Below are 27,677 nucleotides of genomic sequence, written 5' to 3'. Positions count from 1 at the left end.
CCCAGGGCACACAGGCTCCCCGCTCGGGGGGGCTGGGGCAGGGCAGCAGCGCTGCTTCACACAGGCTACCAGGCGTTCTCCTGTGGCGATGGATCACGCAGCAGCTGATCCCACGGGGTGCTGTCCACGGCATCTCACGTAGCTGGGTGACGGTGGCGAAGGACCGCGAGGCCTCCTGGAGCGCTGCTTTGAGTCCTGGGCAAGGTGGAGCAGGGCAGCACTGGCACACACACAGATACAGGCTCCATCACGAGTGTAAGGGGGCTCATGTACCAAACAACCCCTCTTTACCATTTGTCCCAGTGAATACAGGTCCAGTGAGCATCTGTTGCTAGCACCAAGATTAACCAATGAACTGATATTTACCAACTATGGCATAAGCATACACTGTAAACAGGGAAGCAAACATATAGCCTTGCCCTTGTGTACCACAGGGGTGGGACCAAGCCCAGGCACGTTGTTTACTTGGACTCAGTGTTGCCAGGATCCCCCCCTGCCGCCTCCAGAAGGGAGGGGGAACAAAGGAGGATTGACACACACACACGGAAGTATGTTCTAGAAATATTTGGGGCACAATCCTGGCCATAAGCACCATTCACTACACAGGGGTTGGGCTGGATGGTCTCCAGAGGTACCTTCAACTTTGGCCCATCAGTGACCCTGTTTTGATACAGAAAATGAGCTCCCTGAGTGCCCTGATGGCCAGGTGAGGGACTGGAGAAATGTTTTGTGTGAAGCCTGTCTCGGAGCAGAGTGTTCCAGCTTCTCACCTGCAAGTCTCACAGCATCACAGAGTCCTTGCCATGAAGCAGAGGCTTTGAGACTTCTGTCTTCTCAGTTTCCACTGACAGTGGCTGCAACTCTGCCTTTTCCTTCCTTCCCAGGTCAGTTTGGCCTATTTAAGATCTTGTCTGATTCACAAGACTTCTCTGTGGGTGGATTTCAGTTACTGAGGAGGTATTCTTAAAGGAAACAAAGAACTCGGTATCCACAAGCTTTATTCCGGTAATTTTGCTTATCCTTTATATTAAAATCTTTCATGGAAGCTTCAAAAATGCATCTGTGAATCATTTGTACTTGAATATTTACTTTATGTCTCTATGTATTTAAACATCTTTTCATTAAAAGCAAGCCAAGATGACTAAACTTGTGGATTTTTTTTTTTAAACTAATAAACTTTTAAAGCCTACATTCCACAAAACTGCTGGGGCCTTAACTCCTCCATTACCATCAACAGGGACTGTACTGTATCCACTTCTGGTGTCCCCAGCAGAAGGACACAGAGCTGCTGGAGTGAGGCCAGAGGAGGCCACAAAGATGATCCAAGGGCTGGAGCAGCTCTGCTGGGAGCACAGGCTGAGGGAGCTGGGGGTGTGCAGCCTGCAGAGGAGAAGGCTCCAGGGGCACCTCAGAGCTGCCTGCCAGCACCTGAAGGCATCCTGCAGGAAGGCTGCAGAGAGACTTTGGCTGAGGGGGTCTGGAGCCAGGCCAAGGGGGAATGGTTTGAAGCTGAGGCAGAGCAGGGTTAGAGTGGAGCTGAGGCAGAAGTTGTTGCTTGTGAGGGTGGTGAGAGTGTGGCCCAGGCTGGCCAGGGAGGCTGTGGCTGCCTCCTTGCTGGGGGTGTTTGAGGCCAGGCTGGCTGAGGCCTTGAGCAGCTGAATGTAGCTGAGAGGTGTCCCTGGGCATGGTGGGGAGCTTGGAGTAGATGAGCTCTGAGATCCCTCCCAACCTGAGCCAATGTCTGCTGATGCTGAGGATGATTTTCAAGGTAATCTCCATTCACAGGTGGTATTTCGGGTATTAGTATCTGCACAAGGCTGTTCTTGAAGCTGGTAGGTGCCAAGCAGCAAAATGAAGCTGACATGAGTTCAAAATGACCAGTGATTTAAAATCTGGAGAAAATAAGGAGACAACTTACTTGCAAGGACCATCCATGCTGCTGGTTAGATTTTTCACAGCAGGTTACTTAGCAGCCTAATAGAAATGCTGACATGCACAACCTTACCTCCTGTATCACCCAGCCACTGCTCTAATCTATCTGATTTGTGGTTGTTTTCTTGGATGAAGATAGAGAGTGGATGTGCTTTCCAAAATAGCTTCAGTTCTTCTTCAGGACAAAGAGCCTGTCCCAGAGGTAGCTGTGATCACTGACTCAAACAGATGGTTATGATCTTTGTGAGCCTGGTAAATGACAGTTCATCATATTTTGCATCCACTGGACTGAATGATGACAGCACCGTCCCCCGACCTCTGTGGGCAAGAAGCTCCTCCTGCATTTACTCACTTTTTGTTACCACTGCAGTAGCAGCAGTTTTGCTGAACTATGCCAGGTCATTATCTTGTACTCTTCAATTACCTACATGAGCATCCAGCGTTCACAGTAGTGGGTATGTCAAACTGATTTCCAACTCAAGTTCTTGTGCTCCAAAGTACAGAAAACAGCAAGAGCCATGCATTGTCTTCCTCTGCATTCAACTGCATGGTGATGAGGAAAACAACCTACTGTATTGCAAAGAAGAATGGAAGTGCAAACAGAAAAGAAGAGTGGACCTAAGAGTAACCAACCCCACTACAGTATGCATGTTGGCCATGGCTAAGCCTTGCTTACCAATGTCAGTACAGTTTGGGCCATGCTCTGCCAGGCTTCACTTTGGTCAAGCTCTGTTTTGCCTGGGGTCACAACCACAGAATCATTTTGGGTGGAAGACACCTTGAAGTCCAGCTGTTCACCCAGCACTGCCTGGTCCCCACTAAACAGTGTCCCTCAGCATCACATGGCTTCAAAACCCTTCCAGGGATGGGGACTCCAGTGCTGCCCTGCAGTCTAGGGCAGCAACTCTGGTTTTATCCTGGGGGAGAAGAATGATAGTAGCACCAGAGAGACTTCAGCTGTAGGATGTGGCCCTACAGAGCACTTTTCAGCAGATATTGTTAAAACAGACTTTTCCTTAGGAGCTCCTCTAACTTCACTAACCTGGACTGCATTAACAGAGAATGTGGTGGAGCAGCTCTTTGCACTGACTTTTCACCACTGATCCTACACAACCATGGTAAGATTCTTCTTCTCCACACAGGAAGGTGGAATGGGGAATTACCAGTGAACATACCAGGACTGCTTGTGGCAGACATTAGGACTCACATGCTGTTGTTGTTGAGACCATCTGTTGGGCCAAGTCCTAGCAGGATGCATAGTTTCAAGAGCTGAAAGATCTGAAGATCTCGAATGGCACAGCTGGATTTAGCAGTTGGTTTGTAAATGTGGATGTGGCACTAAGGGTCACATCAGGAGTTCAGATACACGATGGGCACTCACCACACAAGGAGTTGGGGGTTGAAGAAGCTCTGCTACGAGGACAGGCTGAGGGAGCTGGGGGTGTTCAGCCTGGGGAAGAGAAGGCTCCAGGACCTAATAGCAGCCTGCCAGTACCTGAAGGGGGCTATAAGAAACATGGAGAGAGACTGTTTGCAAAGGCCTGCAGGGACAGGACCAGGGACAATGGCTTCAAACTAGAGAAGGACAGATCTGGATTAGATGTGAGGAACAAGTTCTGCACCAGGAGATGTCCCTACTGACTGCAGAGGGGTTGGACTGCATGAGCTTTGGAGGGCCCTTCCAACCCAGACCGTTCTGTGGTTCTGAGAGTGAAGTCTTGCTCATGCAGTTGTTTCATTCTGTCATTGTGGGTTTCCTGAATCAAATGTAGGATTTGAAGCCAAGAGGTATTTTGTAGTCAGCGTTACTCTCTATAGCAAACAGCCCCAAAAGCTATTTTCTAGTCAGTGTGACTTTCTGCAGCAAACATTTATGGAAGTCTGAAACTTGATACACAAATATTTGAACATTTTCCCACAGCCGTATGGTGAATCACTTCTATAAATGCATTCTGCAGTCTGAGCAAGGAAGGATCCAGCTCAGCAAATCCCCCTTCCAGGGTAGCTCTGCCATTCTCTCATCAACTTCCTCTTGATGGTTTTCAACCATATGTACAAGTTCAGTAAACAGTGAGTGCAGACCCTGAAAGGAGTAGTTTCCAGACTGGTTGTAAACCCTTCCTAATCAAACCCAAGCAGGAATCATAATCAATTTGTCTTATGGATTTTTTTCTCATTAAACTGATGTTTATTTGTAAAGTACATTCTTGTTTGCCTGGCAATGAGATGCTTAAGGGCAATCAATAATTTAAGCCACAAAACCACGGTTCCACTCATCACTCTGCTAGGAAGAGGGTTATTCATTTTCACTGTTGGGTTTTTTTTTTATCCAAGGGAAGGTTGTTAAATTGATAGGCCTGGACTGAGCACTGCTGAGAGATGTTTCTGTCTGTGCTGAGGAGAGGAATCACGTTTCAGATGTCTGGGGATGAAAGGCAGCGAGCGCCACCACGTAAGCTCCAAAGGGGATTGTTACGGTTGGTTTTCTTTATGCAAACAAGAGCAAAGGACTCAGCCCCTGCAGCTGCAACACCTCGATGCAGGCAGCTGTCCTGCAGGAAGAACAGCAGATTAGAAGGATGGCAAAGCATAAAGCTCCACACCTGGTCATGCAGTGTTAGTGGCAGCAAAGGAAGGAAGCAAGTCATGTTGTAGGCTGAAAAGCACTGCTAGAAACAGGGAAGGCATCAGCCTGGAGAAACGTACCTCCTGCTCGTGGTGATGCAGTGCGGTTTGCTCTGGGAGGGTACAGAGGTTTAACATGATCCCCTTGTCAAAATAATCACAACCTACCGCACCACTGCTCCTTCACTGCTCCTTAATGATAAGCTGCAGAGATCCAGCCCCTAATTGAGACCTCTGGTACTGGTAGCAGTGACAGCAGATGACAGTGGATGTGGTTAAACAGCTTGGCAGCTGAAGCCCAAGGGTACTGCATCAGTCTGCAACAGCAGCAGGATGCTCTGTGGTGCTACCTTCCTCTGCAACCAGCCTGGAATTTCTGCTGTATGTTTGCAGCAGTTCCACATCACAGAGGGGAGTCAGCAGGAACAGGTTAAAAAAGACAGACTTTGGGATTGTCTTAATTAAGGAGAAATTCAAAACCTTGCAAGGAAGGATTCTTTTGCCCTCACTGAGAGCAGCTCTGTGGTTCTGTAGGACCACTGTGGAGCACAGATCACCTGAAAGTCCATGCTCCCCATGCTGGGTGGTGGGACAGTGTCTGTCCAGCAAAGCCCTGGTATCCTGAGCATCCCAGTCTCTCCAGGGCTGTATCTGTTTGGTGCAGTGAAGTTGAACAGCATGGATAACAGCACCGAAGTATTGCAACCATCAACGCTGTCTGCTCTACAGAAGCAGAAGTAAATAACCTGATCCTGTTGTAACTTTGCAATGGAACATTTTGTGTTTTCCTTGGTGGCAGGTATTTTTTTTTCAGCACAGAGGAACAGCTGTCTCTGTCCTAGGTACAACCAATACCTTCACATAGGGCATGGATTTCTGGATGCCTTCTTTAATCTCCAACTCTTTTTTTGGATTAAGGTCTGGAAGGGGTTTGGTGGTGGCCAGTCCATTACTTTTTCCTCAGGAAGTTGTGTATGGACTGAAATTATTTGAAAGAAAGCATGGGGCAGAGGGCAAGCAGATCTTTCCTCAGTGTCCCAGATGTACACAGCACAAAGGCAGATGCTCCTGTAATTCACTCTGCTCCTCACTACATCACAAACTATCCAGCAGCATCTGTAGGAGCCCTCTGCCAGTTAAATGTCTTCAGCTTCCAGCCTCACCAGTGGATTTGTTTGTCATCAGGATGGCCTCTCTGACAATTTGGGTCTTGCCTAGATGTTTATTTCCCTTTTTATTGTCCTTGGCCTCTTGTACAAGAGATACTTGGTGGGGACAGGACAAATAACTTTGTGTGTGATAGGGAAAAGAAGAAAAGAGGAATCCTTTCTACCACACATACAAGAAGAGCACCAAAAATGTACTAAAATGTTTATAGAGAAAGGCTGGGACAGCTTTTCAGCATTACAATAGCATGTGCCACTCGGGCAGGGGTGAGGCATCGCCCTGTGGCAGGTGTTGGTGACAGGTAGACAGCAACAGGACACTGTCAGAGAGGTTAGACTCTGCCTCTGACCCTCCTTGATAGTTCTGTAATCTGCTGAGGAATTTCCCCCTGGAATCCAAGCACCAATTTGTTTTAAAATCTATCACTGTCACCAAGAAATTGCAAAGCAGCAAGAGGCACCATTAGCTCCTGACCCTGCAGTATTTGCTTCTTGGGGCTGCTGGAGGCAGACGTTCAGCTCACAGCACAGCAGCCAGCAGACACTGGACCCCCACCTCCAGAAACACTTCCTCACAATCCCTGCAGAATTACCCAACTCTAATGTTTATTTTGATTAACCAATTTAAGATATTCCTAGAGAATGAATGAGCAGCAGGCTGGGCAGCCAGTGGCCTGTATGTTACAAAAAACCCAAATCCATCCCTTACCTGCATAAAGACAGAGGAAATGAGATAGCAGCTTCCTTAGCCTCATCTGCTTCAGGTGCAAACACCTGGGAGGAGGCACCGTGTCCCCAGGCACAGGAGCACTGCTTTGAGCTCCCAGAGCACCTCTAGCATCGGAACGCCACAGCACTGCCTAGAGGGTCACAGTGTTACAAAGTCCCACAGTAGAAACCAGCTCACCCCAGCCAAAGGTCTTATTGACCACGAGAAGACACAGGAAGGCTATCCAGATTTCCAGGCAACGTCCACAAAATAGATTTCCCATCCTAAAATGCTGTTTGTTAACAGGATGGATATTTGGCCCTCTGTAAAACTGCAGAGGGAGAATCATAGTCAAACAAGTTGTGCATGCCCATCCATCCATTCACCCATCAGCTGTTAGATCATTTGCTACTCTACTGTACATCTGTTACCAGTGGCTAAGAAATAAAATCCCTGGCCATTGCCAAGTGTTTCAGGAAGGGTGGTCAGCACATCTGAAACATTTACCATCTGCTGACTTTTTTCATGTTAAGATAAGAGGAGATAATCTGCAATGACCACTTAACGCTTGACATTATGGAAAAGCTGTTAAAAGTAAGGAGTTAAAGTAAAAGCATTGACCTGAGAACGCTGTGGAGCTTACTGTGGGACATTTAATCATTTAGACTGAGGGCTGGCCCTGAAAAGCAGAGGGTTGATGATTCACAGATACCTGCAAGATGTGAAACAATGAACACAGAAATTATAATGAAGGAATGGTTTATGGTAAATCTCCTGCCAGACACCTGAGGCTGCTGTTAGCAATGAAACATAGCACTAGAGCTCATCTCCAGGCTCCCACAGATGTGCATGCCACCTACTCTTTGTTCTTACCAAATCACTGCTGAGTGACAAAACCCACTGCCCAACCCCCCCCACCCACAGTCACTCATGTATAAAGTGAAGGTGAAACTGTGAACGACCAAGGGGCTTCCCAACCACTTGCACCTAAAGCAGAGGCTCCACCTGCATCAGTCCAGGACAGAAACTCAAACTCCAGATCTGCATTTGGGGTTTTAGTGGACCTGGTTCAGAAATGCAGGATCCCTTCTCTCCCTCCTGCTCAGACTGTGAGTTTGGGGTCAGGAGGGTGGCTGTTGGGGGCTCATATTTCCTGCAGTAGGTGGCATCAAGTCTCCCACCTCCAGCCCCCTGGCTTGAGAGCCAGATGTCTGGGTGCTCCCCACCCCATCACCCATTCCCGTGCCTTGTCTCTGTACTCACCCAGCCTGTTTCACAGTATACCAGAGCCCGGGTCTCTCATCCCTGTAAGGCAGTGCTGCCTTTCTCCCCTGGCAGGGCTTCTCTTCAGCCCAGGATTTACAGGGGTTTGGAAATTAGCAGGCTGGAGGCCAGTGTTTCTCTACCTTTCCTCAAAGCTGAATTTTTCTTTTAGGAATCTTTTTCCATCTGTCAAAAAGCTTCCAGAAAAGTCTGACCTGATGCAAGCAAACTCTAATTAATGTGCAGGGGGTTAACCTCAAGTAATTCCTGGACTAACAGTGCCTGTGAGCACTGCTGAGAAATTACAGTGGGGTTTATCTAGTAGAAATGTGAAATAGCTGCTATATAAAACCTCCTCATAGCCACAACTTCCCACCTCATTTGTTTAAAACCTGGTAGTTTTATGGCTTGTCTGCATCTCTCCTGAAACAGGATTAATAAGAGGGAATTATGACTTGTCCACTCTTTCAGCCTTAAAAAAAAATTACTTGTCTCTGCTACAGCCATCCACAAGCAGCACAAGCCTTTAGAAGGTGCAACAGCAAATTAATCAAGAGCAAACACAAGTCCCTTCTGCCTAAGGCTTCTGTGTAAAAGGGTAAATAATCAAAAGGAATGCTGCAGCTGATTTATATTTCTTTATGATGATCAAAGGCAAATGGACTCCAATTCAGCAAGGAATATAAATGCTGTGTGAAAACTGCAGGGAAAAAAATGGAAATGCCTTCTCCAGTGAGCTGCATCTAGTTTAAAATCCATTAGCTAATATTGCATGCCCTAAGGTTAAAAAAGGAACAAAAACCCAAGGGTGGACTAGACATCTCAGACAGGTTGTTATGCAGCCTAAGTTTATGTATTCTCCTTGCTTCCTAGTTGGAAATGAACAGATTTTGAGATACTCAACTTGTTTGAACTATTGTGGTTGCAAAGTGTCTCATCTGTGGGCAGCTAAGTAAATGTTAGAATCATAGAATTGGTTCAGCTGGAGAAGACCTTGAAGACAGAGTCCAACTGTCAACCCAACACCACCATGACTACTAAAGCATGGCCCAGAGTGCCCCCTTCAGGGATGGTGACTCCACCACCTCCCTGGGCAGCCTGATCAAATAACTGATCACCCCTTCTGTAAAGACATTTTTCCTAGTCACAGAAAACATCTGTTGGAAGAGACCTCCAAGCTCATCCAATCCAACCTTCAACCCAACACTGCAGGGTCAGCACCAAACCATGTCCCTAAGCACCAGCTCCACACACTGCTGGAACACCCCCGGGGATGGTGACTCGAACAGTGCCTTGGGCAGAACATTCCAATGTTTGAGAACCCTCTCCGGGAGGAGATATTTCCTAGCCTCCCTCCTGAGCCTGCCCTGGCACAATTTAAGATGTTTGATGTTTCTCTATTGAAAGAAAAGAAGTAAAATCAGCATCCCACCAAAGCCACCCCAAGCAGCCCATGCTGTCCTAAGATACATGTTTGCTTTGGTCCCCAAGGGGTGGAAGAGAAGACAAGAGCCCTTCACCCCCAAAGAGCCCCAGGTGAGCCCCCAGCTGCAGTGGCTCTGGGATGGATGCTCAGAGTGATGAGGTCCTTCTCACATAGCCCTGCATCACAGGTGTGTTGTTCACTGCAGGGGGGGTTTGGGTCACACCTCAAACAGGCTGGACAGTGGCAAGCAAACCATCAGGCAGCACAGCTGCAGAGAAGGCAAAGAGCTCTTTTGTAGGACTCAGTGATTTTTATGATTTTCAGATTTTGGGGGCAGTGGAAGGATGCCATTAAACCTCACTAGAGGAAAATAGAAGCGGTGAGATGGAAAGGTACCGACCCTCCTCCAGCGCTGGGGGTTGAACAGGCTTCAAACTTTACCAGCAAAACCAAGCCAAAATATGCCACAGAAGTTTCTACACCTGGTAAAGTGTTTCAAAACATTAAACCCTGCCAAACCTGTCAGCACCTTACACTTCCAGGCCATGGCTGTGCATTTTTTGTTGCTTTCTGCATTCTTTTCTGCTCTATTTCACCTTAAGCATCCAGAAGCTACAATTTGGTAGGGACACATTTTTCCCCAGGATCCCCAAGATCTCCCTTCCTCTCCAGTTTTCCACCCTGCAGTACCCTGCAGTACACTGCAAGACACTGTTGTACACCACATCTTTTCACAGGGCTTGAATGGCAGTAGTTTTAAACACCACAAAAGGATTGGAAGGAGGACAGAAATCACTGCAATACCTGAATTCAGCTTTTCAGCTTTGACAAAGGAATTGCTTTTCTCTGGTTTTCTATCACCACTAATAAAGAGACAATTTTGCTGTAGCAAAGGTGGGTTTGAAGTTGTCTGAACCAACTTGGCTGATGAGAAATTCAAATCTGATGCTTTTTGTCTTTTCTGCTCTGTTCTTGTGAGACCCTCACCTCCAATCCTGCCTCCAGTTCCAGTGTCTTCAACATAAGGAGGACACAGAGCGCTGGAGTAAGTCCAGGGGAGGCCACGAAGGTGAGCAAAGGACAGGCTAAAGGAGCTGGGGTTGCTCAGCCTGGAGAAGAGAAGGCTCCAGGGGGACCTCAGAGCTGCCTGCCACTGTCTGAAGGAAGGCTGCAGAGAGACTTTTGCTGAGGGTATCTGGAGCCAGGCCAAGGGGGAATGGTTTGAAGCTGAGGTAGAGCAGGGTTAGAGTGGAGCTGAGGCAGAAGCTGTTGCTTGTGAGGGTGGTGAGAATGTGGCCCAGGCTGGCCAGGGAGGCTGTGGCTGCCTCCTTGCTTGGGGTGTTTCAGGCCAGGCTGGCTGATGCCTTGAGCAGCTGAGAGGTGTCCCTGGGCTTGGTGAGGAGGCTGGAGCAGATGAGCTCTGAGCTCCCTTCCAACCTGATCCCTTCTAGCATTCAGCTATACACTGAAAACATTTCATTATTAAGTCATCTTGCTGTTGCAGGAAGAAAAGAAAATAAAAATATTGTAAGTCAGGAAAAAGAAATTAATCTTCCCTTGATTTCCAAAAGGACATAAACTAGGAGTTTTAGTACAAATCCATGAATGGTCACATGAAAGCCATTGAAGGAGTTAGAGTGATGGCAGTGATGGAGGAAAAAAGACAGCTTTATGTTCAGGGTGCAGAAAGTGAGAATGGTATGGATGGCCTCTCCACCTGCAAGAGCAGGCCAGGGGTCCATCTGCATTAGCAGCTCAGTTAGTTTGATGACTGAAATGTCACTCTGCTCTCTGGGCAGCAACAGATTCTCAGTAAGGTCAAAAGACCTTCAAAATCAGGGCTTCCTATTCCAAGATGTTATTTTCTTCCTCATAACACACTCCTCGCACAGGGCTCTGTTGTCAATCCATGCTTCTCCAAGGTGACATTTTCAGGAGTCACTCTCTTGCCCCGCTTCTGCTACCATCAAAATCAACAGGGAATTCAAGAGGAGACCAAGGCAAATGCTAGCTGCTCCTGTGCAAAACAAAACCTCTTCTCCTCTGTAACGTGTGTGGAGGTTTCCTAGAACTTATCAGTGAATCAGAGGCTTAGCTTGGTTTGGAGCCAAACATGAGGCAAGTGAAGTTTATCTGCACAAATGCATTAGCTGTTTAAATGTCCTGTGTGTACAGGGAGGTGTCTGGGTTGGACTACCACAACTTCCAACTCTGATGTTCAGCTGCCACCTTCACTGTGCAGACCAAAGCAAGTGCACTACTGTTTGAAGTACACCATTTAAGGCTTTAATAATAACTAAACAATCTCCCAGTCTAGCTGCCACCTGCTGATCTTGCCAGTGGAGTGAGCCCCTGGTGCAGAGCAGGGTGCTAACAGAATTGTGACCTCCAGAGAACCAACTCAGAAGATCAGCAGAAGACAATGGCTCCTGAAAGAGAGGAAAAGGAGGGGAGGCACAAAGAGAGACAATGGAAATACAGGAGCAGAGAACTTGCCCAAAGCCTCAGTGCCATCATTTTGTGCTCCAGCATGGGTGTCTTCACAGGGCACAAAAGTGGCTGAAGGGCTTTTGCTTTTTTCCTGAGAGCAGGATAAAATTTATGATAGGTGCTTAGGTGGCTCCCACAAGGAACCAAGGTAGCTGCACTGTCAGCAGAAGAAACAAGCACCTGACACATCACAGCATTCTCCTGCAGACCCTCCTGGCCCAGGGCTTGGCCCAGTGCCCTCTGCCCTGGAGGAAAAACTGCCTGATGGCCAGGCCCAGAGAGTGGTGGGGAATGGAGTTAAGTCTGGCTGGCACCCAGCCTCCAGTGGTGTTCCCCAGGGCTCAGCACTGGGACCTGTCCTCCTGAGTGCCTTTATCAATGACCTGGGTGAGGGCATTGAGGCAGCCTCAGTAACTCTGCAGGTGGCACCAGGCTGGGTGGCTGTGCCCAGCTGCTAGAGGCTGGGGAGGCTTTGCAGCAGGACCTGGACAGCTGACCCCCATGGGCCAAGGCTGATTGGGTGAAGGTCAACAAGGCCAAGGGCCAGGTCCTGCACCTGGGTCACAAAAACCCCATGGGCAGCTCCAGCCCTGGGGAGGTGTGGTTGGAAAGCTGCAGCTGGGAGAGGGACCTGGGGGTGTTGGTTGGCACTCACTGAGCAGGAGCCAGCAGTGCCCAGGGGGCCAAGAAAGCCAAAGGCCTCCTGGCTTGGGTCAGCAGCAGGGTGGGCAGCAGGGCCAGGAGGTGACCATCCCCCTGTGCTCAGCACTGGGGAGGCCACAGCTGGAGTGCTGTGCTCAGCTCTGGGCCCTCCCTGCAGGAAGGACATTGAGGGGCTGGAGCCTGTGCAGAGCAGGGCAGCCAGGCTGGAGAAGGGCCTGGGGCCCCTGGGCTAGAGGAGGATTCTGAGCAACTTGTTCTAGCTGAAGATCTCCCTGCTCACTGCAGGGGTGTTGGACTGGATGAACTTTAGATGTCCCTTCCAACCCAAAGCATTCTGTAGTTCTGTAGAACACATTTTAAAAGGACATTGGACCTTGTCCCTGCAGAAACACCTTGGTTACAGACACCTGCTTGTTGGGTAGCTGAGGTATAATTGTCTCCTGTTTAGTTCTGCCCTGTCACATACCCTTTTAGGTATACATTTCAGCCTGAGCAGGGTTTATCAGGGCAATAGGATCCCTTAGCAAAACGAGAGCAGAACCAGCTTCTGATTTTGCATCTATTTAACTTCTTACACCCCAGGTCCTTTGCTTGCCTGTTGTTTTTTCCAATTTTGTTAGGGCCCAGTTGCTTTTGAAGAGAGCAGACATTCTGCCTACAGACCTTTCAGCTTCCTGGAGGTAATTTGGCATCACATATCAGAACTGGGAGACAGGGAAGACAAAATGGGTTCAAGGACACCATTTAAGAAAGCATTGTGCAATCAAGAATCAGCTAGTCCTTCTCTCTTCCCTAAGACCTGATCAACCCAGCATCCTGCCTTGTTTATCTGGCTCTTAAGTGCAGTGCTGAAGACCTACACCTTCCTTCTGCTTCAGTAAAATTCTCCAAAGCCTGACCAAAGCACCTTCCCTGCAATTTAAGATCCTAACTTCTTGTCCTGCTCTCTGGACAAGGCAGGCAGGTTTCCCCCTCCTTTTCAGGAGCAATACAAAGCAGCAACTCAGCATGGCTGGGAGTGTTTTTTTCTTGCTCTCTTTAAAGTAGGGAAATGCATATGGTGGAGAGGAGCAGACAGTGGCAGAAAAGGATTGGCACTCAGTGATTTAAATACCATAGGACTCCCTAAACACACGCAGAGGTTTGGCTGATCTGGAGATCACTGAACTGGTGCTGCTGCTTTAACCTTTGGCAGACATCTTCTGTATCTCAAATTACTCATGCAGGATTGGAAACAGGTTTTGTGGGCTTTAAGGCCATCTCTTTTTTCAGCCTTGTATCTCCACCTAGTCTGTATCCAGGGCTAAACTCTGGCAGTTGCTCCATCACCTGAGGGTGTCCCCCCCCCCCAAGCAGAGAAGAAAGATTAGGAAAAGGAAAAGGGACACATGGGTTAAACCAAAGGAGATTTAATGACCCAGCAAACCTGGCATGAATAACAATGAACCATGAGGACACACACAAAGTCATGCCTGAGGAAAAGAATGATCACAGAATGGTCTGGGTTGGAAGGAACCTCCAAAACTCATCCAGTCCAAACCTCCTGCAGGGACATCCCCAACTACATCAGGTTGCTCAGACTCCTGTACAGCCTTACCTTGAATATCTCCAGGGATGGGGCCTCAACTACCTGCCTGGGCAACCTGTGCCAGTGTTCCAGCAGCCTCCTGGTGCAGAACTTGTTCCTCACATCCAATCTCAATCTGCTCTGTTCTGCTTTGAAGCCATTGGCCCTGCTCCTGTCCCTGCAGGCCTTTGCAAACAGTCCCTCTCTATCCTTCTTTTATCCCCCTTCAGTTCCTGGCAGGTTGCTATTAGGTCTCCCTGGAGCCTTCTCTTCTCCAGGCTGAACACCCCCAGCTCCCTCAGCCTATCCTCATAGCAGAGCTGCTCCAACCCCCTGAGCATTTTTGTGGCCCTCCTCAGGACCCCCTCCATCAGGTCCAGGTCCTTCCTGTGTTGAGGGCTCCAGACCTGTACACAGTACTCCAGATGAGGTTTCAGCAGAGTAGAGCAGAGGGGCAGGATCCTTCTCTCCATCTCTGGCTACATTGCTCTTCTGTCAACTCCTCTCCAACTCTGTATTGACAGTGAGCTCCTCCAAAGATGGAGACAAACAGGAGAAGCAGAAGCACAACCCCTGCACTTCCCTCAGCTTCCCCCTTTGCAGTGCCAGCTCTGGTATGCAATACAACTGTAGCCAGCTCAGATCAGCTGTTCTGACTGACTCCAAACTGCTAACAACCTGCAGCCCTTGAGTGGCTCTGGATGCCATCCCAGCAAAACCAGGACACACCATACTGAGAATCAATTAATTTAGGGCAAAGCAGCCTTTTGGTTTTATTCGTGTATGTTTCATCTCGTGGTGAGAACATTACAAGTTGGAGAAACCTTAAGCTACTTCTTTATTTTCTTAACTCTTCAGAACCTCTAACCTTGACCTGGCTTCTGGCCAGGCTTTGGGCCATGAATGAGGACACAAATATGCTAAAAGCCAGGAAAATGGAGATGCCTTTTGTGTTTTTCTACAGGAAATCCTTACCAAGAAAACACTGCAATAAAGTAACCTAAGCAGGTGTCATGGGGGTATGATACAGGAGAGAAACATCTCCAGGGACTGAAGTTTGAACTTTGTGCATGGGAGGATGTAAGGAAGAGAGGAAATGACCTCAAGCTGCACCAAGGGGAGGCTTAGGTTGGAGATCAGGAAAAATGTCTTTGCTGTAGGAGTGGTCAGGGATTGGGACAGGCTGCCCAGGGAGATGGTGGAGTCCCCATCCCTGGAGGGGTCCAGCCTGGCTGTGGCACCTGGGGACAGCATGGTGTAGGGCTGATGGTTGGAACTGTTGATCTTAGAGGGCTTTCCCTACCTTAATGATTCTGTGATTCTGTTCTGTGGCTCTGGGCTGGAGTCTGTTTCCCCTGGCTGCAGACAAGCACTTTTATCCCTTGCCAGGCTATACTCCAGGCATTAACCCTTTAGTTTATTCAGTGCTCAGCTATAACTGGCTGCTCCTTTCCCATCAGAGCTCCCTCCCTGCCACAGGACATTTCCAGACACCATGACATTTCCTCTGCTGTTCATTATTTTGCATTTATGTAGCTTTTGGTAATATCACTTATTGCATGTTTGTGAGAAACAGCCACCTACTCCCACTGGGAATAGACTGATGCACAGAGGACAGATCCCAGAGAATATCCTGCAGAAGATGAAAGCAGCAACAGCTCCCAAAGTATTGCCTGTGACTTCTTGTTCATTGTAAGATGCTGTGACTCTGGGGCCAGCCCCCAGACACTCAGCAGCAGCAAGTGCAACCTCCCAGCATACCAAACACCAAGCTGCCCAGCAGAAAAGGTTCTGCTTACAAATATTTACATACCTGGACAGAGGAGCTTGCAGTTAATGTCTTGAGGCATTGGATTTAATTCCCTGTGCCAGAGACTTGCAGCATGGTTTGAAGTAAATCATGCATCTTGTAACACCTGCAGTGTAGGTCATAGTGGCAATTTCTTACCTGCACCTTCCCCAGCCTCATCTCTGGGTGTTTCAGAGGTGCTCTCTTTGCAGTCTTTGCCTACTGTCGCCCTAAACATTCATCAGCAGGTGCCGTGACCAGCAGCTTCTTGCCCCCTACATGCTTTATTCACACCCTGCATGGCTTGTTATTATGATAGGACAAGAGGGTACAGCCTCAGCTCGCACAAGGGGAGGGCCCCTCAGTTTAGGAAGGAGGTTGACTTGCTGGAACGAGTCCAGAGAAGAGCAACAAAGTTGGTGAGGGGTTTGGAACACAGCCCTGTGAGGAGAGGCTGAGGGAGCTGGGGTTGCTTAGCCTGGAGAAGAGGAGACTCAGGGGTGACCTTATCACTCTCTACAACTACCTGAAGGGAGGTTGTAGACAGGCTGATGATGGTCTCTTCTCCCAGGCACCCAGTACCAGAACAAGAGGACACAGTCTCAGGCTGTGCCAGGGGAGGTTCAGGTTGGATGTTAGGAAGAAGTTCTATACAGAAAGAGTGATTGGCCATTGGAATGGGCTGCCCGGGGAGGTGGTGGAGTTGCTGTCATTGAAGGTGTTCAGAAGGAGACTTGATGGGGTGCTTGGTGCCATGGGTTAGTTGTTTAGGTGGTGTTGGATTGGTTGATGGGTTGGACACGATGATCTTGAAGGTCTCTTCCAACCTGGTTTGCTTTATTCTAATAAAGGTTTTATTTTTTTTAGGGTGGACATTAGGAACAATTTCTTTCCCAGTGATGTTATTGAGCCCTGGAACAGGCTGCCTGAGACAGTGGTGGAGTCCCCATCTGTGGAGGCATTTAAAAGCCATGGAGATGTGATGCTGAGGGACATGGTTTAGCAGTGAACTTATCACTGGTTGGATTTGATGACCTTGAAGGTCTTTTCCAACCTATGTGGTCCTATGACTTACTCAAGCCCTGCATGCTGGCAGTCTCAGGGATGTTGCAGACACCCATGGCTGAGGCAGCTTGAGTTCTGAAGGCAGCTGAGGCATCACTCTGTTGCACATCCCCCAGATGGAGCCCTACTTGGTAGATTTTTCTCCAAGATCATGATCTAGGCCTTCAGGAGATCTGACTGGGAAAGGATTTAATCACTTAGCCTTCAAAGGGGTCTGCTTTAGTGTTTGGAGAGGGAGATGCTTATCTGCACACAGATATACTGCAGGCCTGGCAGAGATGGCATCATTATTCTTAGGAGGAGAACTGGCAATCTATCTAACAAAACAGTTTTGTCTGTGGATCAGCTTTGTGATCCAGGAGCTGCTCTGCTGTTAGCTCTTTGTGTTTAGCTAAACTCCCGAAGTGCTTAGGAGGGCTTTTCTTCCCCTTCTTTATTTTATTGCAAAATAGCCCCTAATACTTGCAAATTCCTAGGCACTTACGGATACAGTGGTGAGACTACAAGCACTTGCAGGTTTCCCATGACAGTCTGAATCCCTATATTAAACCTCATCTGAAGTGTCAAAATTATTTCTACTCTGCTGAATCAACCTAAGCTTGTCCCTGCATCCAAGAGAATGGGGAAATTAAAGGGAACTTCATTGCTTCAGAGCTCGCTGCAGGAAAAAGCATGCAGAAATGAACAGCACCCCCACCCCCCCCCACCCTCCCATTCACACTTTACATTTGATTCATACACGTTCTGTGGAGGTACTCTGTGAAACTAGGCAGGCAGATTCATGCTTCCTCAACAGCCACTGTGGCTTATTGAACACTTTGGAAAGAAACGAGAATCTTAGGCTGTCAAGGCATTGCCAGGCATTCACTTGAATGTATTCCTGATGTTTCTAATGAGAAGCAAGGATGGGAAGGTGGCAGAGGCACACCCAGTGCTACAGTGAAAAGAGGATCTGAATCCCTACAGGTGTGGTGATACCCAGCAAAGAAATTCTCATCCTGTCATAGATTTCCTTAGGTGAATGAGGACTTTGTCTGTGCACTGCTGTTTTACAGAAACAGAAACAGTGAAATGAGGAAGAAAATAGTGGAAGGTTGGGAAGTTCCTTTTCACACACAAAGTCAGAGAGGGACCTGGGGGTGTTGGTTGGCATTCACTAATCAGGAGCCAGCAGAGCCCAGGGGGCCAAGAAAGGCAATGACATCCTGGCTTGGGTCAGAAGCAGGGTGGGCAGCAGGGCCAGGAGGTGACCATCCCCCTGTGCTCAGCACTGGGGAGGCCACAGCTGGAGTGCTGTGCTCAGCTCTGGGCCCTCCCTGCAGGAAGGACATTGAGGGGCTGGAGCCTGTGCAGAGCAGGGCAGCCAGGCTGGAGAAGGGCCTGGAGCCCCTGGGCTAGAGGAGGGGCTGAGGGAGCTGGGGGTGTTGAGGCTGGAGAAGAGGAGGCTGAGGGAGACCTCCTTGCTCTCTGCAGCTCCCTGCAGGGAGGTTGGAGTGAGGAGGGGACAGCCTCTGCTCCTTGGTGGCAAGGGCCAGGAGCAGAGGCAATGGTTGCAGGCTGCAGCAGGGCAGGTTCAGGCTGGGGGCTAGGAAATATTTCTTGCCAGAGAGGGCTCTCAGCCATGGGAATGTTCTGCCCAGGGCAGTGCTGCAGTCCCCATCCCTGGGGGTGTTCCAGCAGCTGTGGAGCTGGTGCTTAGGGACATGGTTTGGTGCTGACCCTGCAGTGCTGGGTTGAGGGTTGGACTGGATGAGCTTGGAGGTCTCTTCCAACTGCATGTTTTCTGTGATGATTGGTGATTCACAGAAACACAGAAAGATAGGTGTTAGGAGGGATCTCTGGAGATCATCTAGTTCAGCCTCCCTGCTAAGGCAAGAATCCCTCTCTCCCAAGTTGGTCAAATACCTTAAGATCTTATGTGACTGAAAGTAAAAGTTATGGATGTAAATTTACTTCATCCTTTCACAAATGCCTGCACCTAGAAGTGTTTTGGGGCAATCACAAAGCTTGGATGAGCCAAAATATCAACTATTCCAGTAGCTGTGTGTCTGTATGTGTGTTCAGGCTTTCTTCCTCATACCTTTTTCTCTTTTCCTCTTACCTACATTTTCTTTCCAGTCTCTTAAATGAGTGTGGATAAGTAAAATGTAATTTAAAGTAGTGGGAAGTTCCCACAATGATCTCTTCCCCTGATCACCTCTTGGGAGGGTCCTGGTGTTTGGTTGGGTTTGGTTTGTTTTTGTGTGTGAAGAGGAGTAAGGATAGTAAAGGAAAAAGAAAATCAGTGTTGTTTGGGAGCTTCTTTCCCCCTCTATTCTCCTTGAAGCCAACCTGTACTTCACCCTGTTTTTTCTTTCTCACTTGGTCTGATTCTCCTGTCATTTGACTTTACACCAGTGTGAGGAGGCTGACTCTGGCGTGCTTACTCTGATTTCAGCGTATTTGCCTTATATCTATGGATGTGGGATGTTGATTTTCCATAATCTGTAAATCAAGGCTTGATTAATTTGAAGTAGATTATTTCTGTCAGTCCATATCCTTCTGATGTAAAGCAGAGAGCATTGGCTTGCACTAGGAGTCCTCTTGTACTTTCATGGGCAAAAGCCTCTTCAGTGCTCCTTTGTTGTCTGGATATTTGTATTAAAAATAGGTTGGCAAAGACTGACCATTCCATCTGTTCTCTTTGTGCTGGCCACTGTAATGTCTGCTCGTTCTGTGCTGACTCCAGGTTTCAGAGACACCCTGAAGGGACTGACTGAAACACCCCAGGTCCCCCTGGGGCAGGCTTCTTCCTCACAGCATTTCTGAACACCAAGCAGCACTGAAGCACTTTGCTTTCCTAGGAAAACTGTTGAGGATTGGCTCCTGCTGGGAGTGAAGTTTGGCTTCTTTGTCCAAGAGCCTTTGTAAAATCTGACTTGGTGACACGTTCCTGTTCCTACAGCCCTGATACTGAGTGAGCCTTACAGAGGAGTCTGGTTCCTCTGAGCAATCAAAGCTTTGGAACAAACTATGGGAAACAGGATTGCCTTCATTTATGCTTCATAGCTGTGCTGAGACATCTCACTGAATAGTCTCCTCAAGGCCAAAAGAGGATACTGATCATACTCAGCACGACACTAAATTAGACCTTTTCTTTAGATGTTTGAATGTAGGCGCAAAGTTCTGACTGAGTGAATCACTCCTCCAAGCCCCTAGTTGCCCAGGTCCTGGGGGTGATTGAGTTCTGTTAATCTGAAGACAAAATTTCTCCAGAATACCTTTTGCAGTCCTGCTGCACTCAGTTGCCAGGACTGCCAAGCTGGGGTTAGAAGGAGGCTTGGTTTCCAGCCTGCCTCTTCAGTCAGGAGAAAAAAAACCCAACATTTTCTAAGTGTTATGAAAGAAAAAGGGCAGTAAAGAGACAACACTAGAATGTTGTAGAGGAGCAGTTCATCCTGCTTTAGAAATTCCCTTGTTGTAATGCAGACGCACAGAGAACATATTCTACTCACCTGGTTGACAGCCTCATTGCTTTAGACTGGGCTTTTTTGTTTGGCTGGTTTTACTTTTTATGGTGGGGTTTTATTTTTTCACTTCTCTTGACTGTAAGATTAGAAGAGGAGACTACCCTGGCTTGCAGGGCCCACTGAAATATGCAGGAGTTGCAAGGAGGCCATCCTCATTGGAAACACAGGAATGGGAGCTACTGAAGAGACTCAGAGGGCATGAGAGGGGCAGAAGGTGAGGGTGACTCGACTCTTACCCTGCCTGTCAGGATGAAATTGGAATGATGTCCTATCTCTGGCAGCGTAGATACTGTGCAGAGATGGAGCAAAGCTATGCAACCTGAAAGCCCTATCCAGCGGTGCTGAAAGGAAAGCATCTTCCCTGCTCAGTGCTTTACCACTGCTTCTTTCCACTTCATCTATAGCCTGGCAAGGGAGACAATTCCTTGGATTGTCTCTGTCACCTCATATAAATATTTGCCTTTTGTTTAAAGCCAGACTCATCTATTACTGCTTGCTCCCCTTTTGATTGCCTAGAATTAGAGGTGTTTATCTTTGGCTGTCCTTTCACAATCAGAAGCTCCACAGCACCTTCCCTTTTGGTGTGTGCTGTGCTTGACCTGCACATCTGCAGTCATTGCAGTACAGATGAGCATGGAGGAAGGAGAAATTAAGGGCAAAGGGGTGGACAGGTTCAGGGTGGACATTAGGAAAGATTTCTTCACAGAAAGGCTTGTCAAGCACTGGCACAGGCTGCCCAGGGAGGTGGGGAAGTCCCCAACCCTGGAGGGGTTCAAAAGCCATATGGATGTGGTGCTGAGGGATGTGATTTGGTGGCAGTGGCTTAGAAGCAGGGTGGCATTGTGAGCTCTGAGTGACTGTCTGGACTTGGTGATCTCAAAGATCTCTTCCAACCTCAACAATTCTGTGATTCTACGACAGTGGCTTTCAGATTGCTCACTCTGCAAGACGTAGGATTGCTAACCTCAAGCCATTTAAAATCTGCAGCTGATTCTCCCCTCATGTAAAAGAAAGCAATGTAAAGGCAAACCACCAAGCCTACAGCCTGTGGGGGCTCTGGGTACTCTCAGTATTTCTATGTGGTGTGGGCATTAAAGTTGCAAATTACAAATGGGGTCTTTTTCATGAAGTATAAATAATTGGCACTGCTTTATTTCCACCATGACATCTGTTCATTCTCTTTTGCTATGATTTTTTCCTACCATTTATGTAGCAGAGTCAGGGAAGAGAGCAATTAAATGGCATAAAAATGCTGAAATTCATAACACAGGCTAGTTACATGGAAAGTAAGAATAAGACAAATGAAGGTTGAACATCAGGGCAGCAGGTAGAGAAGTATCATAAAAATAACCTCCAGGGTATCTCATCGCTTGGGGGTCTTAAAACTAGTCTGGGAAATTGACTCCAGAGTCTATTCTTGGAAACAACCCTGCTAGTTTACACAGGATGGGCTGGGAAAACCTCTTCCCTTTGTTTTCCCTTTGTTTGCTGTGCTCTTCTCTGAGACACCACTGTGCAAGTTCTGTCTGTCTGCAGCTGAGGTCCAGAGAAGCAACATGGCAAATATCTCTCCTTTTTTACAACCATTCTTTCCAGCTCCCATCCAGCTCCTTACAGCTGCTGCGAAGACCCCAAGGCATGAGCGAGCTGAAGGGGTGGCTTAGAGCCAGGAGAGAGTCGAGTGGAGAAATTCCTCCCTGTCTGCAGCAGGAAGAATTTATTTCCTGATGCTCTCTTGCTAGAGCTCACTGACTTCTAGAATTACAAAAATTTGTCTTGAGAATATTTAGAAGATGAAGCTTTGTAACCACATCTCCATCTTGGTCATGGTAAATGATGCAAGAGCAGCTGTTTCCTCCCTATTAGTTGCATTTAGTGGTGCCCGGAAAGGGATGCAGTGGCACGTCCTTCCAATGAAGACATCAAAAGTAATGGAGGGAACTCTGGCAAGGTGTGATTAACTCTTTGGCAAACATTTTTCATTATTAGGGTACTAATTAGATTACTTTCTGAACTCTCAGTTAATAAAAATATTAATATTTGATGTTTATCTACTGCCAGATACTAATAGCTGGCTTGTTAAATAGAGCTTTCCTGCAGCTGTATTTTAGCTGGTTTTATTAGCTCTGAGCCTTGCCACAGTCAGAGTGGGCTCAGGCAGGCCTTATGCTGATTTCAGCATCACATCATACAGCCATGGCACTACATGTTGGTACCCCAGGGTGCCAAGAAAATCAGAGCCCTATTATGCTAGGTATGATCTTACAGAGAAGTGTAGAGCCCTACAGAGCTGGGATCTAAATTGAAGCCAGAGGGGAAAAAACCAACACCAAAAAAAAAGAGAAGGTGGGAGACTGTGTAGAGCTCCACACTTTGGAGAGGTAATGCAACAAAAAAAGTAAGGCAATGGTAAAGGCAGGACTCAAAGTACACATAGTAATACACATAGTAAGGCTTTGAGTTCAGGGCAGCCTTCCTGAGGGTAATTACAACATAGGAAGTTAATCACAGGCTGCATTTACAATGAACTAACTCCTACAGAACTGGGATATTTGAGGCAGTTTCAGTCCATTCAGTCTGGAGAGGAGAAGGCTCCCAGGAGACCTTCTTGTGGCCTTCCAGGATCTGCAGGGGGCTCCAAGAAAGCTGGGGAGGGACTTTTGAGGGTGTCAGGGAGGGATAGGACTGGGGGGGATGGAGGAAAACTAGAAGTGGGGAGATTGAGATTAGATGTTAGGAAGAAGTTGTTGGCCATGAGGGTGGTGAGAGCCTGGCACAGGTTGCCCAGGGAGGTGGTGGAAGCCTCATGCCTGGAGGTTTTGAAGGCCAGGCTGGATGTTGTGTGAGGTGTCCCTGCCCATGCTTGAGGTCCCTTCCAAGCCTGACAATTCTGTGATTCTGTGAAATAACAGGGCTGGAGCACCTCTCCTGTGAAGAAAAGCCAAGAGAGTTGGGGTCTTTCAGGCTTGAGAAGAGAAGGCTTTGAGGAGACCCTGTTGTGGCCTTCCAATAACTTAAAGGGTGCCTACGTGAAAGATGAGGACAATCTTTCAGCAGAGCTCACTGTGACGGGACAAGGAGTAACAGTCTCAAACTAAAAGAGTGGAGATTTAGAGCAGATAGAAGGAAGGCATTTTTTACAGTGGGGGTGATGAGAGCCTGTCGCAGGTTGCCCAGAGAGGTGGGAGAAGGAACTGTCCCAGGTCAGGTTGGATGGGACTCTGAGCAACTTCCTCTAGCTGAAGATGTCCCCGCTGACTGCAGAGGAGTTGGATTAGATGGCTTTGAAAGGTCCCTGCTAACCCAAAGCATTCTGTTGTGTTTTTGATGGTGGAGACTTACCTGGGTGCAAATAGAGACAATGCAGACAAGCTCCAACCTGCAAGCTGTCAGCTTGGAGCTGGTGTCACCCCTGAGATGCCTGAAGTGGGCTTGCTAGGTGAGCTGAGAGTCAGCTTCTGAAATTCAGTTTCAAGATAATCAAGAGCTGGTAATTACTGAGGACATGGGAAGAAAAGTACAAAAATGGACGTGGGGCTCTTGCTTCTTTCACTTGTAAAATGAAACTGCAAAGTTCTTTAGATGAGAAGCTTCTGCTCCTGGTGCCTGAGAGTGCAGTCTTGTAGATTTTGTCATCTCTGTCATACCAATAGAACAGTTTCAAGAAATCCTGACTGCAGTGCTGTCACACCTGAGGAACCTGCCAGCCCATGCAGACCTCAGGAGAAAGCACACAGCTGCATCTGATCTCCTACAGGCAGACACAAGTTGGAACAATCTCTTCTGGTGCTCCCATAATTTACTTCTTGCTCAGCATGCCACACATGGCCCTTACCTCGGAGCTCCTTGCTAATGCACTGAGCAGAGCTCTTGCCATGGGGGAGTGGCCCAGGTTTGACATTTACAGGGGAGCTGTTCTTAAGGCATGAGCAGCTATGATGGATTTGATATTGTTTTAAAGGCAACTATTTAGATTGGGGTCAGAAACTGCCAGGAGTCCTCAGCAAGATCTTTGGTGTGTTTTGCTCATGACCCAGGCCACAAGAAATTAATAAAAAAAAGAAAGTGTGATATTCCAAATCCTTACCTGCACTGAGCAGGCAGTAACAGGGAGCTGGAACAGCAGCACTGGCAGCCTACAAGCACTAGCAGTGTTTCCTCACTCTCCTGTTCTGTTTTCATCTGGGACAGTTCTAACTTAAAAAAAAGCCACCCTCTGAGCTGCCGCTGGAGCCAATTCTTTGTGCTGTTTGCAACTTGCAGAAAATAATAGAAAATCACAGAAAACATCTGCTGGAAGAGACCTCCAAGCTCATCCAGTCCAACCCTCCACCCAGCACTGCAGGGTCAGCACCAAACCATGGCCCTAAGCACCAGCTCCATACGCTGCTTGAACACCCCCAGGGATGGGGACTGCAGCACTGCCCTGGGCAGAACATTCCCATGGCTGAGAGCCCTCTCTGGCAAGAAATATTTCCTAGCACCCAGCCTGAACCTGCCCTGCTGCAGCCTGCAACCATTGCCTCTGCTCCTGGCCCTTGCCACCAAGGAGCAGAGGCTGTCCCCTCCTCACTCCAACCTCCCTGCAGGGAGCTGCAGAGAGCAAGGAGGTCTCCCTCAGCCTCCTCTTCTCCAGCCTCAACACCCCCAGCTCCCTCAGCCCCTCCTCTAGCCCAGGGGCTCCAGGCCCTTCTCCAGCCTGGCTGCCCTGCTCTGCACAGGCTCCAGCCCCTCAATGTCCTTCCTGCAGGGAGGGCCCAGAGCTGAGCACAGCACTCCAGGTGTGGCCTCCCCAGTGCTGAGCACAGGGGGATGGTCACCTCTTGTCCCTGCTGCCCACCCTGCTGCTGACCCAAGCCAGGAGGCCTTTGGCTTTCTTGGCCCCCTGGGCACTGCTGGCTCCTGCTCAGTGAGTACCAACCAACACCCCCAGGTCCCTCTCCCAGCTGCAGCTTTCCAACCACACCTCCCCAGGGCTGGAGCTGCCCATGGGGTTGTTGTGATCCAGGTGCAGGACCTGACCCTTGGCCTTGTTGACCTTCACCCAATCAGCCTTGGCCCATGGGGGTCAGCTGTCCAGGTCCTGCTGCAAAGCCTCCCTAGCCTCTAGCAGCTGGGCACAGCCACCCAGCCTGGTGCCATCTGCAGAGTTACTGAGGCTGCCTCAATGCCCTCACCCAGGTCATTGACAAAGGCATTGAAGAGGACAGGTCCCAGTGCTGAGCCCTGGGGAACACAGAAGTAGCAATGCACAGTCAGTGCAGTGTCAGCAGCTAATAAATGCTGAATCCCAAACAGGGATATTAATCCCCAGATTTGTTTATCATTCCTTCCATAGGAACAAGCCTGCTTTGTTTGGGACCTTCTCCTCCCTAGCATTCTCCTGGTCTGTTTCATGTCTGTCTGACCTGCAGCTTGTTTAGATCAACATAGATTTATTTTCTGAATTTATTGATGATCTGAGCCATCTCTAAACACCCCACAGGATAGAGGCTATTCTGTTGTGTTATTCACATGGCCAGGAATGTTGAGGAGATGTTAATGCACTAATAATTTCTGCTGCAGCACTAATTAATGTACTACCACCAGCTGTACTGGAGCAGATCTATTTTTATCTAGACAGAAGAAAATCTGGGTGAGAATTTTCCTGTTAAATGGAGTGAGGATATAAATATTGCCATGGAATCACAGAATCACAGAGTGATAGGGGTGAGAAGGGACTTCTGGAGGTCACCCAGGCCAATGCCCCTGCCAGAACAGGGTCATCTACAGCAGCTTGCACAGGACAGCATTCGGGTGGGTTTTGAATGTCCCCAGAGAAGGAGACTCCACAACCTCCCTGGGCAGCCTGCTCAAAGAATGGAGCTCCTCTTCATGTTTAGCTGGAACTTCCTATGCTCAAGTTTGTACAGGTTACCTCTTGTCCTGTCACTGGGAACCGCTAAAAAGGACTGGTCCCATCCTGTTGGTATTTACCCTTCAAGTATTCATGAGCAGCGAGAAGATCATAGTTTCATAGTTTCATAGTTTCATTCAGGGTTGGAAGGGACCACAAGGATCATCTAGTTCCAACCCCCCTGCCATGGGCAGGGACACCCCACACTACATCAGCCTGCCCAGAGCCTCATCCAGCCTGCTCTTAAACACCCCCAGGGACGGGGCCTCGACCACCTCCCTGGACAACCCATTCCAGGGTTTCACCACTCTCATGGTGAAGAACCTCCTCCTCACATCCAGCCTGAATCTCCCCACCTCCAGCTTCATTCCATTCCCCCTAGTCCTATCACTACCTGATATCCTGAGAAGTCCTTCCCCAGCCTTCCTGTAGGCCCCCTTCAGATACTGGAAGGCCACAATTAGGTCTCCTCGGAGCCTTCTCTTCTGCAGACTGTACAGCCCCAACTCCTTCAGTCTGTCCTCATAGGAGAGGTGCTCCAGCCCTCTGCTCATCCTCCTGGCCCTTCTCTGGACACGTTCCAGCACCTCCACATCTCTCTTGTAAATAGGGGCTCCAGAACTGGACACAGTACTCCAGGTGGGGTCTCACCAGGGCTGAGTAGAGGGGGAGGATCACCTCCCTCGACCTGCTAGCCACACTTCTCCTGATGCAGCCCAGGATCTGATTGGCTTTGCGGGCTGCAAGTGCACACTGAGAGCTCATGTTGAGCTTTTTGTCCACCAGCACCCCCAAGTCTCTCTCCTCAGGGCTACCCTCCAGCCAGTCACTGCCCAGCCTGTATTTGTGCCTGGGATTGCCTCGACCCAGATGCAGGACCCTGCACTTGCTCTTATTGAACTTCATGAGGTTGGCTTGTGCCCACCTCTCCAGCCTGTCAAGGTCCCTCTGGATGGCCTCCCTTCCCTCCAGCGTGTCTGCTGCACCGCACAGCTTGGTGTCATCAGCAAACTTGCTGAGGGTGCACTCAATGCCACTGTCCATGTCCCCCACAAAGATGTTGAACAAGACAGGTCCCAGGACTGATCCCTGAGGGACTCCACTTGTCCCTGGCCTCCACTGGGACATGGAGCCATGGACAGCCACTCTTTGGGTGCGACCATCAAGCCAGTTCCTTATCCATCTAGTGGTCCACCAATCAAACCCATGTGTCACCAGTTTGGAGACCAGGATGTGGTGTGGGACAGTGTCGAAGGCTTTGCTCAGGTCCAGGTAAATGACATCAGTTGCTTGCCCCTCATCTATTAATTTTGTCACCTGCTCATAGAAGGCCACCAGGTTGGTCAGGCAGGATTTGCCCTTGGCAAAGCCATGCTGACTGCTCCCAATCACCTCTTCACTATTCTTTTGAGCGAGTAGTGACTCCAGGAGGATCTGTTCCATGATCTTTCCAGGCACAGAGGTGAGACTGACTGGCCTGGAGTTCCCTGGTTCCTCCTTCTTGTCCTTTTTGAAGATGGGGGCAATGTTTCCCCTTTTCCAGTCTGTGGGGACTTCACCAGACTGCCAGGACATTT

The 27,677-nt window shown here is 48.7% G+C and overlaps 1 long non-coding RNA gene across 1 annotated transcript in view; it reads right to left on the bottom strand.

Annotated features, from left to right (window-relative positions):
- Positions 1–27,677, bottom strand: part of LOC137454266 (uncharacterized) — a 153,029-nt gene that overhangs the window by 20,819 nt on the left and 104,533 nt on the right. The window lies entirely within an intron of this gene.

Source organism: Melanerpes formicivorus, unplaced genomic scaffold (assembly GCF_026170545.1).
Source record: "Melanerpes formicivorus ecotype bairdi unplaced genomic scaffold, bMelFor1.0.p_v2 SCAF_78, whole genome shotgun sequence".
Taxonomy (NCBI): domain Eukaryota; kingdom Metazoa; phylum Chordata; class Aves; order Piciformes; family Picidae; genus Melanerpes; species Melanerpes formicivorus.
The sequence above is the reverse complement of the archived record's forward strand: the minus strand, read 5'-3'. Positions and strand labels throughout refer to the sequence as shown.